Source organism: Monodelphis domestica, chromosome 3 (assembly GCF_027887165.1).
Source record: "Monodelphis domestica isolate mMonDom1 chromosome 3, mMonDom1.pri, whole genome shotgun sequence".
Lineage (NCBI taxonomy): Eukaryota > Metazoa > Chordata > Mammalia > Didelphimorphia > Didelphidae > Monodelphis > Monodelphis domestica.
The window spans coordinates 342,395,228-342,420,340 of NC_077229.1; the positions used below are offsets into that span (position 1 = coordinate 342,395,228).

The window sequence follows — 25,113 nt, forward strand, 5'->3', positions numbered from 1 at the left end:
ATGTGAGATAAGTCTAAAAGGGCAATTTGAAGCCAAACTGAAAAGAGTCTTGAATAATAAGATGAGCAATTGGACCTCATTTAGTTGGTATTGGGGGAGCTTTAGCATTTTTTTTCTTTTAGAAGGGGAATGATATAATTAGGCTTCTTGTGAGAGTGGTGTATAGAAAACATTGGCAATCAATTAAAAATTAATGAAATAGAACACATGAGGCATTAACAAGGGCTTGAATTTGTGTTTTATAAGTGAGAAAGGAAAGGAAAAGATGCATGAGCGATTTTTTTAGAAATCAATAGAATATAACTGGCTACTAGGGGTAAGGTGGAAGGAGGAATCAGATTTTTCTAGTATGGATGATGGAGAATAGCTTGAGAGCATCAACAAAGAACGAGATGTTAGGAGGAATGGAAGGCTTGAGAGAAAGATGAGTAGTTCAGTTTGGGGCACATTGGAGTCAAGGCAGTGGCAGGTCACCTAGGTGGAGAGGTCCATTTGACAGATTTAAATGTAGAGGTGGAGAGGTTATCCCTAGAAATACAGTTTTCAGAGTCATTATTGATAATAACTGAAGCTGTGAAGCTGAATGACATTAATCAGAAATAGAGAAAAAAGAGATGAGAGCAGAAACAAAGGGGTAAAAAAGGGGAGAAAGAAAAAAAGAAACCACAAAAAGAGATAAAGAAATTGGGAGACTCAAGTCACTGGCAAAGAAACCCAAGGGATGACAGTTTCTATTTCATGATCACACTATTCTGATCATCTAGTCTAAGGATGATTTCTACCTTTGGAAGTACTGCCCTAACAAAACATTCCCACACATTTCACAAAAAGGAAAATATAATTAGTACCAGCTTCTTAGAGGAAAAGGAATTCTATAAATCTAAGGATATCCTAAGATATCTATTTCTTTTTACAGATTCCTAGAATTCATTCAACAAGACATGTCAAGGTTTCTGTTTTTAGAAAACAGGAAATCACTGGTACCTTGCTGCATACTCATTCCAACAAAAAAAGAATTAGGTTATTTTAAATTAATTTTGCTCAATGTAAGTTCATAATATCAATCAAAGTTAATTTCAAAATCATGTTTTAAAATAAGAGTTAGTTTGCTAGTGAAGAATCATGGTCCAACCAACAATGGCAGAAATTGAGAAGTATTTTCTTTCTGCAAGAATACAGTTGAACATGTGGAGAAAACAAGTGGTTCAGAAGAATAAATTTAATAGGTCTAAGTAGCTCAAGTCAAGGAAATTCTTGAGAGGACACATTTCTTTTTGAAGGTACTCATGGCATAAGTCAATACTTTTAAGAAATAAAGGTCACTTGAAATAGCAAATGTCTTTCATGTTGGTAGAACATGTATTCCATAGTAAACAGTGGAAAGATATTTGATGCAGCCTGGAAATGGGACAAGTATGCATAGAGGTGTTTGAAGTGGAAAAGGAGCAGACAAGAGAAACAGGGATGTTTTATATAGTGCACAGAAACAGGTGCTGGCTGTCAAAGAAACAAAGGGAAAGGGCAGACATACTAATGGCAATGGGGAAAAGCAGTCAGTGAAAATGCCAATAGGGGTGACCAAAATTAAGAAAGAAAAACATGGAGTTTGGTAGGACTGGAGAATTTTCAATTTATACTCTTTCCACTGTAACATGTTGTCTATTCAAATATACATACATACATATCAGTAAAATGGTGAGGAAGTATGATTCCCCAAAAGACTTCCTAATAGAAACATTACACTTTTATAAGTTATTTAGTCAATGATAATTTATTGAGCAATAACTATGCACCAAGGACTGTACTAAGGCCTGAGGGTACAAAGAAAGTGAGCACCCCCAGTACACACATAGTCCTCATCCTAAAGTTCATATTTTAATGATGACAACAACCTCCAAATAACCAAGTATGTAGGTGGTGCATTGGATAGATCACAAGGCCTGAAGTAATAAAGACTTGAGTTCAAATCTGCCCTCAGTCACTTAGCTGTGTAACCCAAAGCAAGTCACTTATCATTTGCTTGCCTCAGTTTCCTTATCTATAAAATTGGGATAATAACATTACTCCTAGAGTAATCTCCTAGAGTTGTTGTGAGAATCAAATGAAATAATAATTATAACTTGCTTAGCATAGTGTCTGGAACATAGTATGATTGATATAAATGTTTTTTGTGGTTTAGTCATTTTGGTCAGCTGTAGTTTATCCAAGAGGAATAGTGGCATCACAAAGTATGTCTTGATTTGTGCATGAACGGGGTTTAAGTGAGGCAGAGTTGTACAAAGTCATTAGCTTCATTCTTTCTTCCAGGGTCATCAAAGTCCAGTGGCAAGATAAAAGTAAAGATGACTGCCAATGACTTGAGATGCAGTGGATGACCTTGATGTTTTCAATGTCTGACTAAGCTTTAAGTGCTCCCCAGCACTTGCTTTATGGCTATTGGAACAAATTATTTTCATCTGACCATTCTACCAGAGGATATCTTCATTGCTTGGAGTAGACACCAGCTCAACTCACCAAAGGGTTTGTGGCCCATCAGTTCCCTATAACCTGGTTTACCTACCACCTGCCAAAATGGCTTACCAAGTAAATTAGGTGAACACAGAATAGTATACATGTCAGACCTTTGGGAAGGGAAAGATTTTAAAACCAAGCAAGACTTAGAAAGAGTCACAAAATGTAAAATAAATAATTTTGACTACATCAAATTAAAAAGTTTTTGTACAAACAAAACCAATGTAACTAAAATCAGAAGGGTAGCAACAAATTGGGAAACAATCTTCATAAAAACCTCTGACAAAGGTTTAATTACTCAAATTTACAAAGAGCTAAATCAATTGTACAAAGTCAAGCCATTCTCCAATTGATAAATGGGCAAGGGACATGAACAGGCAGTTCTCAGCCAAAGAAATCAAAACTATTAATAAGCACATGAAAAAGTGCTCTACATCTCTTATAATCAGAGAGATGCAAATCAAAACAACTCTGAGGTATTACCTCACACCTAGCATATTGGCTAACATAACAGCTATGGAAAGTAATGAATTTTGGAGGGGATGTGGCAAAGTAGGGACACTAATTCATTGCTGGCAGAGTTGTGAATTAATCCAACCATTCTGGAGGTTAATTTGGAACTATGCCCAAAGGGTGATAAAAGACTGTCTGCCCTTTGATCCAGCCATAGCACTGCTGGGTTTGTACCCCAAAGAGATAATAAGGAAAAAGACTTGTACAAGAATATTCATAGCTGCGCTCTTTGTGGTGGCCAAAAATTGGAAAATGAGGGGATGCCCTTCAATTGGGGAATGGCTGAACAAATTGTGGTATATGTTGGTGATGGAATACTATTGTGCTAAAAGGAATAATAAAGTGGAGGAATTCCACGGAGACTGGAACAACCTCCAGGAAGTGATGCAGAACAAAAGGAGCAGAACTAGGAAAACATTGTACACAGAGACTGATACATTGTGGTACAATCGAAGGTGATGGACTTCTCCATTAGTGGCAATGCAGTGTCCCTGAACAATCTGCAGGGATCTAAAAGACACTATTCACAAGTAGAGGATAAACTGTGGGAGTAAAAACATCTATGAAAAGCAACTGCTTGACTACAGGGGTGGAGGGGATATGACTGAGGAGAGACTCTAAATGAACACTCTAATGCAAATACCAACAACATGGAAATGGGTTCGAGTCAAGAACACATGTGATAATCAGTGGAATCGCGCGTGGGCTATGGGAGAGGTAGTGGGAGGTGGGGGAAGGGAAGAAAACAAAATGATCTTTGTTTCCAATGAATAATGTTTGTAAATGACCAAATAAAATAATGTTTAAAAAAATGGCTTACCAAAGTGTGACCACTGTACATGCTACAGATTCTTAGAGCCACAGGTCAGAGTTCAGTGTTAGGTGGATACCAAAGGTGGATGAGCATCCCTGAGAAGGGCTTAGCAAGCCCTCACACCAGAGGTCTTAGTCCTCCTTGAACATCCATCAGTCAACTATTATACATAAGTATTTATATGTAGATATATTATAGATGAAAGATAATTTCAGAGAGAAGGAATTTCTCAAATGATACTTTCTCTAGTGCTGGGTGGGGAGAGGGGAAGATATCTAGAAATTTTTATGTAACAAATAACTAAATTTAAAAATAAAATGTAAAAAGAATTAATTGAGTAACTCTACCAAAAGCATAAAAACATAATCCAGGGTATATATAACTGAAAAAACCTTGGAATTTAGATTTGGAAAGAAATTTGGAGATCAGCTAGTCTGGCCTAAGTAAATGAGAAAAAGAGACCCAGAAATATTTATTTCATGGTCCAAGAGGTCAAAAGTAGCAGAGTACGGATTTGATGCAGAGTCCTCTACTTCCAAGTCTTTTCTTCTTTCTGTTACCCCATAACATCTGATGAGCTAGTTGTGCTGGGTTAATGAGAGAGACTTTAAGCAAAATGGAACACTTGAGATATTAATGAGCTAGAAGACCTCAGAGGGGAAGCTTCTTTTTTGGTAGATCTGGAGAAAGACATAAAAAAGAATTTTACAGGATGAGAAATCAAAGCTAGCTAGCATTTATATGGTGCTTTAAGATTTACAAAGTGATGTGCATATGATCCTCACAACCACTTTGGGAAGTCAGTGCTCTTTTTATTTCCCTTTTTCAGATGCGGGGATTGTGCTGAAAAGTTACTTGTCCAGAGTTACACAGTGATAGTGGGTTTATGAGACAGTAGAATGTAAGGATTAAAAAAAGAACTTGTCTTCCTCACTTTGAGTCCAGGACTCTTACCCACCATGCCAAAAAATATAGGGCTTGTGATCTGTACTGGTGAAGTGTGCAATGGCAGTTGCATAGATTCATCCAGGTACCTATGTCAGGATTTTCTCTAATTAGTGATGGGAGGGAAATATGACCAAAGAGGAATGCAAAGGAGAAACATTGATGAGTAAGATATGGAAGGATAAAGATGGGATTGAAGTGATGCATGAAATTATTTTTCTCAGGGCCAGAAAAATAACTTGTTATAGCCATGATCTGAATAAGAAGATTAAAGGAGAGATAGTTCTAATGGTTTGGAGTGGTTGGTGTAATGGACAAAAGTGACAAAGAAAGCAGACATAGATGAGACATCTGTCAGGTCTCATGATTTTTTAAGTTGGAAAGATAAATGCAAACAGAATTAAGGAGAATTTGAAACTTAGGATAGAAGAGAAATTAATGAGAGAATGCCTAGATGCTTTCCTTGAGTTTGAGTCTTCAAACTCAAGTGAATTCAATCTAAGGCTTCTGAAAGAGCCTATGCTGATCATAGAACTGCTGTCAAATGGTCTTTGAGAAATCTTGGAGAATAAGAAAAGTAGCTGAAACTAGAGTTGGGTATGTATTTTAATTTCAAAGTGGAAGAAGAAAGTAGATTCCAAAAATTGCCCCCTGAAGAAATTAATATGAATCCCTGGCAAAATTGTAGAATATATATTAAGCAGGTTATTAATGAGACTTAGAAAAAGAAGCAGGGGGGAAGGTAGGTGGCCCAGTGAATTGAAAGCCAGGCCTAGAGTTGATAGTTCCTGGGTTCAAATCTGGCCTCAGACACTTCCTAGCTGTGTGACCCTAGGCAAATCACTTAACCTCCATTGTCTAGCCCTTACCATTGAATTGGAAATAAGAGATGGTATTGATTCTAAGACTGAAGGCAAGAGTTTAAAAAAAAAAAGAAAAAGAAGTAGAACTTTACTAAGAACAACTCTAACCTCCAAATTCCTTAGCCTCCTTAAAGCCTATAAATCCTTTAGAAAGAAGTCTCTCATTGGAGGTCTGCCTCTGTATTTCGCTTCCCAGAGGGCCATTCATTCTCCCTACAGAACTAGTTCATGAGAATAGGAATAATGGCCTGAATATACTTTTCTCTTTTTTGAATCCCAACCCAGTAGTCAGCCATTTTAGCTTTATCCTCTGAAATCATTTGCCAGTTTGTCTCAGCACTCTAATCTATTCAATACAATTCAGGCAAAAATGATTTCCCTCAAGTGCAAATCTGAGTACATGATTCCCCTATACAATCATCTCTAGAATCAAATATAACTCCTTTGTTTGGAATTTAAAGTTCTACACATCTTGGCCCCAATCCATTGTTTTAAACTTATCACTCTCCTGGATGTATGTCTCTTCCCATCTCCAGCAACACCCCTATCTATATTGTTGCCTTAGTACTGGCAATCCTACATACCAGAAATGCCCTCCTTCCATTCCTCCATGCCTCTGCTTTACAGACACATTCTCTTCTTCAAGATGAAGTGGAAGCAGTGAGACATCAAGGTGGCACAGTAGAGAGAGTGTCAGTGGAGAGAGGCATAGAGTTGGGAGGATCAAGGTTCAAATTTGGCCTTAGACACTTCCTAGCTGCGTAACCCTCAACAAGTCACTTAACCCATTTGCCTAGTCCTTGCCCTACTTTACTAGAGTTGTTACTAAAATAGAAAGTAAGAATTAAAAAAATAAAGATGAATTAGAAGCTTGGATCTTTCCCATGGTGATCAGGGGAAGAGGAAAAGAACCTATATGTTTTAAAAATATTTATAGGAACTTTCTTTATGGTGGCAAAGAACTGGAAATTAGGGGGATGCCCACAACTGGGGAATGCCTGAACAAGTTGTGGCATATGATTGTGATGGAATACTATTGTATTGTGAAAAATGATGATCAGATTAATTTTGAGAAAAATGTGGAAAAAACTACATGAAATTATGAAAAGTAAAATGTGTAGAAGCAAGAAAAATTATATATAGCTACAAAATTAATGTTTGAACTTGTGAATTTCCACCTTGAGGGAAAGAATTGATAAATAGAAACATGAAAGACATTGTTTATATATACTTTTTTTTGCGTGTGTCAAATGATGCCTTCTCTGGTACAGGGAGGGGAGAGAGAGAAGAAGATACTTGGAAATTTTAATGCAACCCACAAACAAGTAAAGTAAGTTTTAAAAACCAAAAGGGAAAAATGAGGTGGAATCTTCTGCATGGAACTAGAAATATGGGGCAGTTAGATGGTGTGGTGGGTAGAGCATTGGGTCAGGAGTCAGAAAGAACTGAGTTCTTATCCAAATTCACACATTTATTAGCTATGTATACCTGGATAGGTCACTTAACTTCTATTTGTCTTAGTTTCTTCAACTGGAAAATAGAAATGATGATAATAGCACCTACATCACAGGGTTGTTGTGAAGATCAAATGAGAAAATTATTAATAGCTAAGAAGTTCTTAACAGTTCCTGGCACATATAGGTACTCTGTAAATGTTAGCTATTATTATAAAGCTTTTCCAGATCTTTCTAACTATTGTCATTCCTACCAAGCTATCTTTTATTTGTATTTGTATATGTATTATTCTTTCACCCCTTAGAATAGAGATTGTTGTATTGTTTCTACTTGTATCCTCAACACTGAGTCTAGCATGTAGTAGGCATTTAATTAATAGTTTATTGATTGGTAAACCCAGAATGGTAGATCAAGGGAATAACATAGATATGTTTTTCCCCCAAAAGGATCTGACAAAGTCCTTCCTAACATCTTCGTGGAAAAAAACAGAATTACACAGGGAAAGAAAGCATAGTCAGGCGAGTCATATAATAAATAAGTATTAAATAATACTACCCAGTGTTAATGGATATCAACCTAGAGAGATCTAGAAACATTCAAAAGGCTTTGTAGTTAGTTGACTTTTTCCCATTAACATTTTTTAGCTGCAACTTTGATAAAGACAGAAGATATGTTTATAAAGTCTGGGGATGAAAAAAATTTGAGAAGCAGAACTAATATGCCAAATTCCAAAATGAGGGGTTCAAAAAGATCTTGACAATTTGAAACTTGAAATGTGAAATTTAATTGGAATAAATGTTAAATTCTGGATTAAGGTTCAAAGTATCAAGTATAAACGTATGGAATAGGACTACATAGCAATTCTTGTGGGGAAAAAAAAAGACCTGGGGGTTCTTATTGGCCATCAGATGAATTTGAATCAGCATGGTCCTCTTCTACCTCCCCCCAAACAAAACAAAACAAAACAAAACAAAACAAAACAAAACAGTGCTAGCTATAGTTTCTAGAAGAAGTGAGTTAATGAGTTGATCAGAGTAACTCTAACAAACTATGTTTTGTTGATGTTTTAAGTAGGGCACTGGTCTCCTAGAGAATATTTAGAAGAGGACCATCCAGAGAGTAATGGGACTCAAAACAAAGTCATGGGAGAATATGTTAAAAGAACTAGAACAGACATGATAGTGTTTTCAGGTATTTATTTGAAGTGCTGTCAGGTGGAAGAGGTGTTGATTTCTTTCCTGGGTAATTTCAGAAGTCAGAAATAGGACAAATCAGTGGAAGTTATGCAGAATATTGTTTCAGTTGAACATAATAATGAACAACCAAACTGGAGCTGCTCAAATGTGGAATGAGATCCCATGAAGTTAACTATCACTAGAAGTCTTGAAGCAAATACTAGATATCCTCCAGTCAGGAATGATATGGAAGGAATTCCTAGGCTGGATATTGAACCAGATGGCATCTAAAATGTTTTCCAATTTAGGGTTAGGGTTATAATTCTCTATTTTATGATAGAAACATGATAAAAATTCAAATATTGTTATCTTTAAGACTGTCAATGGATATGACCAAAATATCTTTTGAAACTTCTTTTCTGTTCTATGTGAATTTTGATGTTGATAGACATTTTTAAAAATGTGATATGGTTCATTTCCTATCAGTTTGAAGTCATTCTTTTGTATAATAAATATTAAATATGGAACATATATAGTTATTGAATTATCAAAAATCTGAATATTCAAGGTCAAAATGATTTGTGGTTCATGCAGAGTAAATGACTGTTGAATGGAATTTCAGGGTAGACACGCTCAGTGTTTATAAAAACAAACAGCTTAGCTCACATTTTCATTCTTGGATTATTTTAAGCAGGCTGGTGCCAGAGTATATAAAAGCAGATAACTTGGTTTCAGATTTTCATTCCTGAATCAGAGTTTCAAAATTCAAGCCATGTCGACTACTGCCTATAAGAAAATAAGAATAGCAAGTCACTTACAAGAATTACCATGTCTGTTGGTATATTAAGAATATTACTTTGCTTGGAGTGTCACTCTTTTTCCTTGTATCTATTACACCTGTGATAGTATACACTTGTAATCTTATAAACTGAACTGCAGTACAACACATTTAAGCTTGGAATCCCAATAACACTTTTATAATTTTGAGAGCTGGAAGTTCGCCTCCAACTTGTTTGGTTTCACTTGGTTTGGTAATGGTGGATTTTGGGGAAAATTTGAATATAAACTCTGTCATTCACTACACACACACACACACTTACACACACAAATACACACACACATTGACCTGCATGTAATGTCAATGGGCTTACATGGAAGCTTCTGGAGTTCATTTTCAGGTTTTGCGTGCTTTCCAATAAACGAGAGTAAAGAGTGTTTTTGGAATATTGAACTTATGATGATATGAATACAATGAAAAACACCACATTATCTGCCTTATCAAAATAGCTACAGCTACTGTTTTAGGGAAGAAAGCCAAGAAAGTTTTATTCAAGTCCATATTGGTAACTGTTGAACAAGATGTTTAAATTTTAGTGGATGAAATCTGTCCTCTAGTAAAGAAAGACCTCCACAGGCTTACCATGGTGCAGAAGTAACCATGGATTCTCAAAGGCAAAGACAGAAGAGGCAAAATTTTGGCAGGTCCATCCAAAATTGGAAAGACTTAGAAATCAATGATGAACTTTGCATGTATGTCTGAGTACACAATCAGCCTACCCAGATAAGCCATCAGGTATTTTTTGACTTACCTATTTGTGGTGACTACCTATGTCCTTGAAGAGCTAGAAGTTATTATTTCTTCATTAATGGAAGAAGTATTCATTAACATTTGATATGGATTTTTAATTTAATTTAACATTAAATATGATAACGGAATGAGGAGGGTTTTGGAAGGTGATTGCCTTTATCATCACCTTGCCTTCAGAAAGGAGGAGTTCACCCTCCTCTTTAATCTGAAACAGACAGGTTCCTATCCTATTAATCTGTAAGTTTAGTTCTGCCTTCTCCCTCCTAATGAGAATGTAAATTCAACTTGATGCATCCAAAAACCTTGATGTGGAAGTTACAACCTTTGAGATTTTGCATGACTTCAGTAGAATTATTATAGAAAAATATATTGCAGCTCATCATTTAAAGCAGGAAAGTCAATGGGAAGTGTCTTTCAGGATCTGCACAGTTTTTAATTTGTAATTTAAAGTTGAGAAAATAAATTGCATTTTCCTCTATCTGCTGCTTTTGAATAGTAAGCTGGATGTGTTGCTGAAAAAGATTAAATGCATTTGTGCACAATGATAACTTAAAAACCATGAGCTGTACGAATGGAATGTGACGATCTCAGATGTTTCTGCCTGTCAGTAAGTGATAAAGAAGCCATTTCTGAGGGATTAACACTTGTGCTAAGGTTTATGAATTAAAGTTTCCACAAGTGTCAATGATCAACATCTTTCATAAAAAACTGAATTGAGGAGGAATATTTGAAAATAGAAACTTCACATGATAAATGATGACAAGTCCTTAACAAGTCTTAAGTTGCTACTTACATATAATTCATCTCCATTATCTTCACTATTACTAGTTAATGCTTCCCTGAAAAAGCAAAAATATTTCTCTATTTTTAAAAAATTGCAGTTTAAAAAATGGATCCAATTAAAGAATTCAATCTGAATTTTTTTCTTACTCTGTCTTTCCTAATGGAACAATGTAGTTATTTAAAGGTCAAGCTATACTGAGTACTCCCTAGTCAAGCAGTGCCAAAGTCTATTTCTAAATCCTCTTAAATAATGCAATACTGTAAAGGGCAAAAGTGATGTTCGATAGTCGAGTTCAACAGAGTGAAAGGCATGAGGCAATGGCTACTCCTGAATCGAGATACTCAACTTAATTATTCTTTTAAAGTAGGCCATGTTACCCTTTTCGGTTGGTCAGAGGAAGGTATGCGCAATGTCAGACTGACACCATAGAGTGTCATTTATTTCTTTAGTCACACTGTCCCACACTAAACATGCTGCTAGCTGCAATCTGAGTCTCCAGGTCAACAATGCCCATTACTCATCCTCTCAATCAAACATCAATGTAGGAAGTTTGTGACTTAGGCCAAAGATGAAAGGCTCTGAACAGCTGTTCCTCTTGGGCTCAGCTCTGATCCCAGTGTGAAAAAAAAGTAAATGCCTTGGAAAAGTAACTGCATCTCTGCATACTATAGGCGCCAAATTTGAAGCACCCACCCCTCTGTTTATTTTGGAAGAGCTATGTACACCAGTCTGGCTGTGAGCAAGGTATTCATGTCTCTGCTTTTGCCCAACATGGACTGCGCAGTTAGTTCACCCATCTTGTTCAAATAAGGATATCTCTGGTAGAAGTTTTTATATTCCATTTACCTCATCTGTTGCCTTCCAGAAGAATGAACTACCAGTAATACCTTTGATGTCAATAATAGATGTCTAGTATAATAAATCAATAGCACCATGATAAAAACAAATGTTGAGCCTTGGTATTTTCTGGAGGCCATGTCATAAAGCTTTTTCAGAGTGATTGTTTCTCTGAGGACTAATATAGGTGTGAGTGGGGAAGCAAAACCATTTTAGAGTAAATGGACATTATGTAACGTGGCCTTAGCTTTCTAGTCTCCTAAAGAATAGCAATTAGATAGATTGAAAGTAGAGCTGAGAGTAGTATATAAGTGATGGTATCAATGAACATTGGCTGATCTTTCAGTTTTTGTTACTTAAGTTCAGGTGAAAATGATTTTAGGCTTTAGGAGAAAAAGCCTCTCCTTCTTTTATCTCTACCAAACAAAACTAGACCTGTTCTAAACTCAAAGGAAAGAGTAGAAGGCATTTATTCTAAAGGGAACATGCAACCAATGTAGCCAATATATGCACAATGGAAATATACTCTTAGAAATATGCTCTTTTATTTAAATAGTAAAAAAAATATTTTGTAATAATAATTTGGAGTATATTGAAGTGATATATATTATGAAATTTAAAAAAATTACATCTCATTCTGGTAAAGATATCTGAAAACGCAATGCATTTAAGAATGAATCATTCAACAAACACTTGGCTCTGGAGATTTTTATAAAACTGAACCTGTGATTTTTCCATTCCACGAAGTGCTCAGGTAGGAGCTTTCTGTACAAATGTAGATCAGCGTATAGGCAATTACGTGGAGATTGGGGAAATTGGGGTCTGAGGGAAGGGACACCAAGAGTTTGTTGAGAGTCACAGAGCTAATATAAGTCAGGTAAAGTTTAGACCCCAAGTTGTCCTGATTCCAAGGTTAGCTTGGAATTCACTATGTCATGTTATCCCTCAAGACACTATATATACAAAAGCAAAAGTGAAAACTGTCTCTGTCTTCAAGGAGCTTATTTTCTCTTAGAGGGAGAGATCCAAAAGAATACAAGTAAGTAATGCGAAATATACATAAAATAAATGCATAAATCCAAGGACAAAAACTTTCCCACCAAATTTCCCTGGGGGGAAAAAACTAAGTGAGGATTTAAAGGATATGAATTTCATTGGTGAACCCATTTTCTTGACTTGATTCTCAGCTTGTTGACAGTAACATTTGACATTTCCCATTCAGACTCAAAGATGAATTTCATCTGGAAAACTTTCATTAAATAACTTTTGACATGCTTAAAGATGAGCCAGTTTACCTCTCTAGGTCTCAGTTTCTTTACCTGTTACACAAAGGGCTTGGACTAGATGACCTCTATCCAAAGTTCCTTCCAGCTCTATATTCTATGGCCCTATAATTACAATCAACACTACACTCTCGACTTCTTGCTTCCCAGCTACCCTCCTTTTCTCCTTTGGATCCTGTTCTGTTCATATTCTTAATACTGTATAGCCTTTGTGCTGTATACATCTTCTAGTTTTTGAGGTTACTAAGTATCCAAAGACAACAACCATGCCACAGATGTTTTGGTCTACAACTTTTCACTGAAAAAAGGTTTTAGATGTTAGAATGCTTTGAAATCTATGCTCACATTTTATAGAAATAACATCCCTTCAGTTCCATTTATCTGCATTCTAAGAAAATGTAAACACTGAAAAAATTATATTACACAGAAATTTAGAAACTGGTCCTACAAATAAATTGGGTTGTTTTTAGAATATTAGCTTCTCACTGTATCTCAAATTCATGTTTCTGACATGATGAGAAAAAAAAATCCCGACATGAGCTTTCAGAATTAAGTGAGTTCCTATGAATGACTTGTTCTGACTTGTTTATATAGTAGCCAGACAGGGTTGTTTCAGACAGCATTATAAACATAACTATTGTAGAAGATAATCCTTTTCACTTGCTTTTATCAATTGATAATATCACACATGAAATGACTGCCATCTGACTGGATGTGCACTTATGACTTTCAAGGTCACTGGGAGGCTGGGGGAAAAAAGCAATCAAACCTATACTGCAGTCAAGAAGAGAATTCAGAGCAGACATATTCGAAGTTTATAAAAGCAGAGCACTAGCTCAAATGTGCATTGCTGGATTGTAACAAACTGAACAGTGCCAGAGTATATAAAAGTTTAGCTCAGATGTTCACTTTTGAATTGGACATTTAACATGGATGCATATGAGAAACTTAAAATGGATCTTTATAGACTACTTTCTCATTACAGGAGTAAATTTCTATTGTGCAAGAATTTGTGGATGTATATCATGTACTGATTCAGTTTCTTCCAATGAACTGAAACCTGGTTTTGTCATTTTATCTTCATGGTTCCTTGAATTTCCCAACTTCTTCCAGCTCTATCTCCATGTTCATCTGCCTATATCAGGGTGATTACACCTTATATTACCCAAAATTTGCTCCAAGATCTTGAAATGGGAAATTTCTCTTAATGACTAAAATTCCCCATCCTTTCATTTCTTTGAACAAATTTTTCTCCTGGTTCTGTTTACTTCATTCTAAATCAATTCTTTTAAGTCTTCCCAGACTACCCTGAAACTATCCCTTTCATCATTTCTTACAATGTAATAGTATTGTATCATATTTATACACCATACCATATTCATCTATCCTGTAATTTACAGGTATTCCCCCTTACGGGCAACTCCCCAGTCTTTGTTACTTCAAAAAAAACTATAAATATGTGTATTCATCCTTGTGATTTGTTTTGCTTAGAACTATTCCCTCTGGCAATTTTCCCTCCCTGTAATTTCTTCTTTTTCATTCTCCCCTTTCTCTTTATTTTCCTATTAAGTGAAATATATTTTCATATACAACACTTTGTACATGTATTCTTTCCTCCTTTGACCAGTTCAGATGTGAATAAGGTTCAGTTATTAGCTGTTCTCCCTCACCTCTGCTTTGTTTGTATAGATATCTATTTGCATACCTTCATTATGGGAAATAATTTCCCCTAACCTTCATTTAGTGTATTTTATCAAGACATAACAGAAGAGGAACGGCTCAGTGGACAGAGGTCCAGGCCTAAAGATGAAAGGTCCTGGATTTAAATCTGGCCTCAGATACTTTCTAGCTTTGTGACCCTGGTCAAATCACTTACTCCCCATTGCCTACTCTTTACCACTCTTCTGTTTTGCCACTGATACACATATTAATTCTAAGATGGAAGGTAAGGGTTAAAAAAAAAGAGAGACAGAACTACTCTCATACCTTCTGTCTGATTAGGCTCCCTTTATAACTCCTGATGATGATAGAATTAATAGAGAATAAGTCTTTGTATCATCTCTCATATTACAAAGTAAGCATTTTATCCTTGCTTGTGTTCATTTGTGTTTAGGTTCTCTTTTTCTTAATTCTTGTGTTTGAACTGAATGCTTTTACACAGCTCTGGATTCTGCATCAGGAATGTTTGGACATCCTTGTGCTAAATAAGTAATTCTTGATTGGAGGTCTATATATTTCCCCTTCTTGAATATGGCACTCCAAATTATGCCCTCCTTTATATTGGTAAATTCTGTGTGATCTGTGGCTCTTCAGCATTTGAATTCTTTTTTTTTTCTGGTAGCTTCCAGAATTTTTTCCTATGACCTGCAAACTAGATTTTGGCTATAATATTTCTGGGAATTCTCATTTTGAAGTTTCTTTCAGGAGATGACTAATGTTTTCCTTCTATTTTCACTTTGCCTTTTAGATCTAAGAGATATGGGAAACTATTGTTAAAGATGTCTTTGATGTCTAGACTCCTTTTATGGTTGTGGCATTCAGATAATCTAATACTTAAATTATTTTTTCTCCTTGAAAAATGTTTTTTCTTGCTTGATCTCCTTGAGGAAAAACAAAGTCAGTTGTTTTTTCTATGAGATATTTTATGTTTTCATCTTTTTTTCAGTTCTTTGACTTTGTTTTAATATTTCTCGTCATCTTGAAAAAAAATCCCTTACCTTTCATCTTAAAAATCAATACTATGTATTGGTCCTAAGGCAGAAGAGTGGTAAGGGCTAGGCAATGGGGGTTAAGTGACTTGCCTGGAGTTACACATCTAGGAATTTTCTGAGGCCAGATTTGAACCTAGGACCTCTTGTCTCTAGGCCTGGCTCTCAATCCACTGAGCCACCCAGTTGCCCCTTTATTTATTGTTATCTTTTGGACTTATTGGCTTCTATTTGGTCCATTCTAATTGATAGAGAGTTTGTTGTTTGGGCAAGGTTTTAGACTCTCATGCCAAACTTTCCAATCCTTCCCGCCCCCCCCCCCAGCTTGCATTTCTTTTTGTTTTTTTCCTCCCCCTCTAATTTTCTCTTTTCAGTGACAAAACATTTTTAACTTTTTTAAGTTCTACCTTTGGGAGATGGAGCTGAGATGGCAAAGTAAAGGAAAATAAGTACTTAGCCAAACTCTCCAAAATTCTCTCCCATATAACTTTCAAATAATGCCTCAAATTGAAATCTGAAGCCAGATGAACATTCTTCTATCCTAAGACAACCTAAAGAGTTGGGAAGAGAGATGTGTGACACAAGAGTGGAGGCTGACCTGGAGCCTAAATAGGTGCAGTACCAGTAATGGAACTAGGTGGTAGTGACAGAAGTAGCAGCAGATTTGGGGCAGGAGGGAGGGGTAGTCTCAAGTCAGAGATGGACAAGGACCCAGCAATTAGTAAGAAAGAGATTATAGGGGACTCCCATGCTAACAATGAACACAGGATTGGAAGCTATTTGGCAACTCCCTTGCCTCTATCCACTCCCACTCTACCCATGGTTTAGAACAAAGAAATTTTTGGTCAAGATGGAGCAAGGACCCTGAGGAGCAGTATTAGTTGCAATCCTAAGAGATTAGTTTCCTTCTTGGGAAAGGACCAGAAATTTGTAGATCAAGAGAGCAGCACCCACACTTTTCCCCAGATCACATAAACGTAGAACCTCCAAATTCGCAGAACTCGCTCTGAAAAGAGTAGTGTGGAAAAGTATGAAGTTTAGGATACCTTCTATCTACCCCCACCATGCTAGAAATAGAGCTTAACTTTAACATAAATTCAAAGTCAAGAAATAGGCTAGAAAAATGAGCAATAACAATAGCAAAAAGAAGTTAATCATAGAAATCTGATCACAAGGGAATTCAAGACACAAACTCAGAAAACAACAAAGTCAAAACAGCTATCAGCAAAGTTCCAAAGAAAACAAATATGAACTGGACACAAGCCCAACAAGAATTTCTAGAAGAGCTAAAAAATTATTTTTCAGAATCAAATAATAGTGGTAGAGGAAAAACAGATAAAGAAATGAAAAGTGAGGAAAATTATGAAAAGAACATTAATAGCCTGGCAAAAGAGACACACAAAATATTGAAGAAAATAATATCATAAAAAAAACAGAATTAGCCAAATTAAAAAGGAAGCGCAACAGCTTGCTGAAGAAAATAATTATTCAAAAATTAGAATTTGTCAAGTGAAACCAATAATTCCAGTAGACATGAAGAAACAATAAAACAAAGTCAAAAGAATTAAAAAATAGAAGAAAATGTGGGGTTGGCTAGCTGGTTTGATGGACAGAGAGCCATACCTAGAGATAGGAGGTCTTGTGTTTAAATCCTGCTTCAAGACCTTTCCTAACTGTATTACATTGGGAAAATCACTTAACCTCAGTTGCCTAACCTGTATTGCTCTTCTGCCTTGGACACAATATTTAGTATTTATTCTAAGAAAGAAAGTGAGGAATTTGATTTTTTAAATGTGAAATATCTCATTGGAAAAAACAAAACAAAAAACCTAAATGGGAAAATTGATTGAGGAAAGACAATCAAAGAATTATTGTCCTACCTGAAAATCATAGTAAAAGAAATAGTCTACACATTATATTTCAGGAAATTATTAAGGAAATCTGCCATGATATCCTAGAATCAGAAGGGAAAATATAAATGGAAAGAATCCCCCACTCACTGAAAGAGATCTTAAATGAGAAGTACTATGGATATTATAGTTAAATTCCAGAGCTCCCAGGACTAGAAGAAAATACTACAAACAATCAGAAAGAAACCATTCAAATATCATGGAGTCACAGTCAGGACTGCACAATATTTAATAGTTACCATGTTAAAGGAAAAAAAAAGATTTGGAATATGATATTCCAGAAGGAAGAAGGGCTGAGATTACAACCAAGAATAACCTATCCAGCAAAACTGAGGATAATCCTTTAAAGGAAAAAAATAGAAATTTAATAATATATAGGACTCTCAAGCATTCCTAATTAAAAGACCCAAATCAAATAGAAATTATTATTTTTTTACATTACAAGACTGAAGAGAAGCATAGAAGAGGTAAACATGGAAAAAATCATGAGACAATAAGGTTAAACTCTTTATATTCCTTTATGAGAAGATTATAATTGTGATTTTACTTGTGACTTCTATGAACTTTATTATTATTAGAGCAGTTAGTAGGATTCTATATCAACAGAGGGTATAGGAGTGAGTTGATTATGCTGGGATGATGCAAAAAAACCCCAACATGAATGAGTGAGAAAGAGAGATACTCTGGAAGAATAGGGAAGAGAAAGAAGAATGTGAAAGATTATTTCACATAAAAGAGTAATGAAAGAAAGAGCTTTCATAGAGGAGGTGGAAATGGAGGGGGATGTGTCATTCTTGAACCTCACGCTCATCTAAGTAGGTTCAAAGAAGGAAAATATATGTATTTACATACTCAATTGAGTATAGAAATCTATCTTGCCCAATAGAAGAAGGAAGGGGAATGAGATAAGAGAAGGGGAGGGTGATTAAAGAAAAGGTTGGAAAACAAAAGGCAATGGTCAGAAGAAATGCAGACTCTAAAGGAGGAACAGGATAAAATGAAAGAGCAACAGAAGAAAAAAATAGGATGGAGGGAAATACAGTTAGCAATCATAACCATGAATGTGAATGGGATGAATTTAGTCATAAAATGGAAATGGAATCACATAATGCATTTTAGAAATCAGAATCCAACAATATTTTGTTGATAAGAAACTCTTGAAATAGAGAAATACAGTTAAAATATGGAGCTGAAGCTGAATCAATTATGCTTCACCCAAAGTAAAAAAGGCTGGTGTAACCATTATGATTTTAGATAAAGCAGAAACAAAACCAGATTTAATTAAATGAGATAAGCAGGCAAATTACATCTTGCTGAAAAGCACCACATACAATGAAGTGATATCATTATTGAACATATGTTGACCAAAGGGCATATCATCCAAATTCTTAAAGGAAAAAGTTAAATAAATTATAAGTGGAAATAGATAGTAAAACTACTCCAGTGGGGAAATTCAACTTTCCCTTATTAGCTAGATAAAACTAAACATAAAATAAAGAAGAAAGAAGTTAAGGAGATGAATAGAATCTTAGAAAAATTAGATATCATAGAACTCTGGGGGAAAATGAATGGGAATAGAAAGGAGTATGTCTTTTTCTTAGTTGTACATATCACCTTCACAAAAATATTGACAATGTATCAGGCATAAAAACCTCATGACCAAATATGAAGAAGTAGAAATAGTAAATACATTCTTTTCAGACCATAATGCAATAAAATATCATTTGTTAAAGATTCATGGAAGCATGGATTAAAGAATAATTTGAAACTAAACAATCTAGTCCTCAAGAGTAAATGTGTAAACTCTTCCTTTATCTCTTCTGGGAAATTTAGTTACATTTGTATCCAAGTTATTTGGGGGCTTTATGTGTAGATTTTTGTGCTCATTCTCTCTTTCTGGATTTGTGTCTTGAGCATCCTGGCTATCACAATAGCTTTTGATGGTAGAATTTCTTTTTTCCCTTTATTTGCTCAGAATTCCAGTCTATTTCCAGACCTTGGAGTTTACATTACGGGTAGATTCTGTGGACTTCTTGAAAAAGACCTGGACGGAACCTGTTGTTGATTTCTCAGGGAGTCCTGAGTGTTGTTCCAGGTTCTTAGGAATTCTCCTTCTGGAAACCCAGTGTTTTTAGTGTTCCCAAAGTTGTCTGATCTAAGAAAAAGTCTAATTGCTTACCCTCTTGTGTTATATGCAAGTTTTTGACCTGGAATTAAGTCTGAGCAACAGTAGACTGCTATTGGATTCAGTCACTATTGGTTAGTTACGAAGTTCTGCTGGTTTGGAGTAATAGACTTTTAGGCTTCCCTTTGGCCTGGATTTTTGCCTTAATTATTCTGCAGGTTTTAGACTGAATTGAAGGTTGGAACTGAGACTTTATTCTATTCTCCGGATCTGAGTAACACTGTTACTGCTTGCTTCAGAAACCATTCCACTCTCTGTTTATCACCTAGGACCTAGGAACACTAGGTTGGAGAGTGTAGAGGGAGTTGCCTCATCTGTCTGCCTTGTATCTATGACTGGCAACTGAATGGTAGTCAAGAAAGCTGCCAGCTTGTGTATATCCCCATCAAAAGGCACCTATATAGGCCTGGAGATATCTTGGTATGGATCTTGGATCCATTCCAATGCTCATGCATAGCCTCTACCTGAACAATGGAATGTTCTTCTGTAAAGACTCAGTCTATTTGTCCTTTCTTTTTGGAGGAGTTTCCTTATCCTGCTTCTAGCTACTCCATCATCTTAACTCCATTAAATTGAATGGAATTATAATATTACTTTTGTTCCCTTCTCACATCTACCACTCTACTGAGTAAACAACTCTCTTCAAGGTTTATCATTACTTCCTAAATCTTGTGGCCTTTGTTTTTTGGACCTTATCCTAATACACATCCTCCTACACTTATCTGAGGTACTTGGTAATACTGACCAACATCTTTTTTTCTGTTATTTTCTCTTCCCTTGTCTTCAAGGACTCTGAGAGGAAAACGATAGTGAATTGAACTGGACTGGATGCACTACCTATTTCACAGCATTCTTGTGGGGAAAGCACTCTGTGAAACTTAAAGTTATTTACAAATGTCAGGTGTCGCTATTAAGATTCTTCTCTTACTTTTGCCTGATCTTTGTACTCTATTTGTGTCCTTGAAGATTCTGCCCTGGACCATTTATATTTTCTATTCACTCTTTTCCAGGTAATCTCATCTCTCTTCATAGTTTTATCATTTTTATGCAGATAAATCCCAAATATGTATTTTTACTCCTACATTCCATTTAGGATTCCAGCACTCCTGTATTTCTAATGAATGGCCAACTGGACATTTCCACCCCAAAATCCCCCTGGGACCTCAAATTCAACATGTCTCAAGCCAAAATTACCATCTCGCCTTCAACATATTTCCCTCCTCATAACTAACTTCTCTATTTTTATACTACCATTCTACCAATTATTACTAAGGCTTGTGACCTGGGGGTCAGGAAAGGTCTAACATAGAACATAACATCTGAGCTAAGCTTTGAATGAAACCAAGAATTCTAAGAAGTGGGGATCAGGATGTCAAACTTTATTTCATACCTCTCTTTTTCCTTTTTTTCCTTTTTTCTTCCTTCTCACTTCCTTTATATTCTTCTCATTTGAATCTTCATTCATGCTGTCCTCCATGTCTAAAATGGATCTTCTACTCTCTTAGCTATTGAAATCCGTCTATCCTTTAAGGTCTAATTATGGGGAAAGATCTGGCTATGGAGTTAGGTGATGATGTATGCTCAAATTCTGCCTCTGTGTGCCCTTAGGAAGGTGACTTAATTTCTCTGAGTCTCTGCTATAGTCATCTGTAAAATAAGAAATCAGGACCAGAGAGCATTTTCTCCTCACACCTCAATTCCCAGATCTTTACTTTCCTTCAATATTCAACTTATATTTAACCTCTTGGAAAAAATGAATTTGACTTTATTTGTTAGTGCTCTTTTTCTCCATGACATAATGTCTATTTATATATTTTTTCACAAGTTGTAACCTTCCCAAAGAATGTAAACTCCTCGTGGTCAGGGACTTTTAGCTTTTGTCTTTGTATCCCAGGTGCCCAGCACAAAGTAGGGACTTTAAAAATTTCTATTAAAATGTTGGTTGAATCTATCCCATTAAAAAAAAAGATTTCTTTTTGTTTAATTCCTAATGATGCAGTCTAACCATCTGTGTTGAAAAGGAATAAAACACTTCATTTACTAATTCTTCATTTGAATTTTTTTAACAAAATAATGTGTCAAAGAAGACCTGGTTTTTGGAAATATACTCTTTTTTAAAAATTTATTTCTGGTGGATCAGTTATTTCATTGTTCTTTAAGTAATTCTGAATTCTGAGTTTTAAAGAATTAAACATATTTTTATAAAATATTTTTATTTTTTTGTTATTGAACCCTATTTTTTCTTTCTATTTTGAAGAGGAACAAGAAGAGTTTGGAAAATGATCAATTTATTAATTATAAATTATCATTGATTTTCAAGTATTTTTAAATATGAGCTAATGCTTAGGCTTTATATATCAATAATCTATCGCAGACAAGAGAGAGTGTGTGTAGAATAAATCACTTTGTCCAGGAATAGTTTTAATGAATCAGGGCCTATGTATCCTATATACATGAGATGCATGTTGGGATTAAGAAGAGAATACCCTATTAACAAAGGAGAAGAAGAATTATTTAGAGAAATACAGTCTATTGAGATAAATTAGAAAAAAAGGAGGAATTTAGACCAAATACTAGCTAAATTGGACCACTAAAAACTTCTGAGAGATATGTGCACATTATATGTGTATATATATATATATATATATATATATATATATATATATATATTCCTGTACACATGCATGGTTATATGCATAAATACATACATATACCTGTCTTTTAAGAAAACTCAGTCAGGAAAGTTATTTCAAAGTAGCTCTTATGAACCATTCTAGAAAATATTTTTACTGGGTTGTGTTATATATTAGCAGAATGACAGTTTCTCCTCTATATTTTTCCATGTCAAATAGCATTATTCAATTTTTTAAAAACATGTTTAAGTATAAAAAATTTTGCATTTGGATTATAGTTTTCTGTGTTTATTGAGCAACCTCAGCGATAAGAGGGAATTTCTTTGCTACATAATTTAACCAAAACAGACCTTAGCTCTGTGAAGCAATCTCCAGAGTTGATACTAAGTAAAGCTTTCTTTGCACAGTGTGTAGACAAATTTCCAAGCAAATGCTGAAAAAAGAAAAAAGATCTTAATAGAATGAAATCAAACATATAAATTAAGTTATGCAGAAGAAAATCTTGTTTATTAAAGTTATGATTGATCATTCTTTGTTCTTTCTTTTCTTCAATCTCCAAATCCACAAAACTATGAATTTAAATTAGGAAACACATTTCCTTAGATGAGTTCCATGAAATCATGTAATTATGGACCCCACATTTTATTTTAAATACTAATTAATTATTTTAGAGGTCATCTAGTTTGTTATTTTCCTTCCATTTCATTTCTTCTCTTCTGTCACTTTCACATGATAGAAAATAAAATGACAGCTTTTGACATATTTGAGTTTATGCTCATGGTCTGGTTCCATGCACAATAAGATGGAAAATCAAATCTATCAAAATATTTCTTGCTCTATTATACCCACAAAAAAGCATGGTGTCCAGCAATAATTTGTTTGGATGACCAGATATTTATGCTATATAAGCTCAGATAAACTCTTAGAATAATTCTTATTATTTGTATGATTAGCTTAATAAATCAAGACTCTCATTTTCATGGTAGAGAAAATGGGGGTCCTAATATGCTAATAGATCAGTACAAGATAATTGTTGGTGATTGCCTTTCCAATATTTCCTCAGCATGAACCTACATCTCTTAGGGAAAAGTAAGCCAGCTCCAGAAATCTCAAGGTCCTGCTATGAGACACAATGTCTCTTTTCACTGTGGTTAAAGAATTTTACAAGTTATCGCTGATAAACATGTCAAGGAGAAACCAGCTTAATGGGGAGGGGGAAGCCATTAGTTTTTGTTTTTATTCTATAATAAAATTGAAACAGCTTTTCTGCTCTAAAATTATATTCTTTGACTTGAACTCAGGAAATGTTTAACCATTCCTGAGTTGAATTTAAATATCAATTTTTTGTTTTAGTTTTTTAGCATTAATACCAAGAAAGAACAACGTGAACTGTGATTTTTATGGGAAATATTCTAGCAGTGAAATATATATATATATATATATATATATTAGAATTTCTTTTGTCAAGTATTCTACCTCCTTGTAGGAAATAATTTGTTCTTTGAATATATTCTTTATTTACATGTAATTTACTATCTTTATGTATTGCTTCTCCTTCTCACACTCACTCCCTTGCCTAAAGGCAACACTTTTGTGGATTGGCTTTGGAATGAAGTTGGCATAAAAGAACCCCCAAATTATTACCTTTAATATAATTATGATTTTAATTATGTGAACTAGAAAAAGAGAATGAAAAAACAGATGGAAGTTATGAGTTATGAATGTTGAGGACTTTTTTACCCTAATAAAAATGAGGAAACACTACAATTAAATATGAAGGTCAGGTATATTTCATCAGGGACAAGAACTGAGGAAATTTTCTAAATAATTTTGGCCAAAAGTGTTTTCAGATGATATGTTGAAAGCTTAAAGTTTAGATAGTTACTTCTGGGAGATGAGGCTAGGGAGAAAAGTTTGTTTGTAAATGCCTATGTTTGTGTAAATTATCTAAACAATTCCTTCTGTTCTTGATATCCCCTTGGTAATAGTCTTGAGTATCTAACCCTTTTGCTGTGGTATAAATATCTTACCCTCATGATTGGCAGTCTTTGTGAATGTGGTAATACATTCTGCATATCTTGGAGATGAAATATCTTTTCCATGCTGAGATATAACTTCATTTTTTGCCTTTGTGTTTTCCAATACATATGCACAATATATAGTTTTTATCAGACAGGGAGAATTGTCTTTTGCAGCTACGTGGCAAATATATTTAACCTTAGATTTCTTTTTCAAGGTTGCCCTATTTGCCACATTTAGACCTAAAACTCAGAGGGAGATACTGAAATCAGTTATAGGAGTATTTATTGCTCTGCATGAACTCTCTCGACTTTGCATCCTTCTCATTCCCATACTACATTCCCATACTTTCATCTTTGCCATTCTACTACCTGCATCCAGATGCACAGGTAATGCAATGCAATGCCCATCTCCTGGGGGAACAGGTCTTGCATTTTGGTTAAGAAAACAGTGGGCAGAGCTGCACTGCTTCTTCTCTATCTCATTCTAGTATCTCACTCGGTATATGTTGGGCAATGAGAAGTTTTAAAACCCCCAAGGCGACCCATACTACCGGAGTCTTTCCCCCATACGTTTCAGCACCTTTCCTCAGAGAGATAATGAGAAACTAACGGGAAACTAATACTTTGGCAGTCGGAGCCGCGCTGGCTTGCAACGCAACATTCTCACATACCCGCTCTTTCTCACACTTAGTGCAGCTCCTTCCAATCCCCGCAGGAAGGAGAAACCCTGCCCAGAGTTGCTCTTTATTTCAGTGCAATGGCTGTGGAATGGGACCTTCAGGCACCAGGCTGACAAAGTAGTGTTCTCTCTTCCGTCCCATCTTTCAGGTCATTCTTTCGCTCCTCTGCCCTTGGAGCGCACGAAAAGAAAGCCTCCTGCCTGTTCTT

General features: G+C 35.3%; 1 long non-coding RNA gene across 1 annotated transcript; it reads right to left on the minus strand.

Moving 5' to 3' along the window:
• Positions 1–8,291: 8,291 nt before the first annotated feature.
• On the minus strand, positions 8,292–25,080 carry LOC130458430 (uncharacterized). The gene is made up of 3 exons (XR_008917761.1): positions 24,897–25,080; positions 22,555–22,637; positions 8,292–9,062 (listed from the first exon to the last, which is right to left on the minus strand). It is a non-coding gene; the product is annotated as an uncharacterized LOC130458430 (long non-coding RNA).
• Between the last annotated feature and the right edge of the window lie 33 nt (positions 25,081–25,113).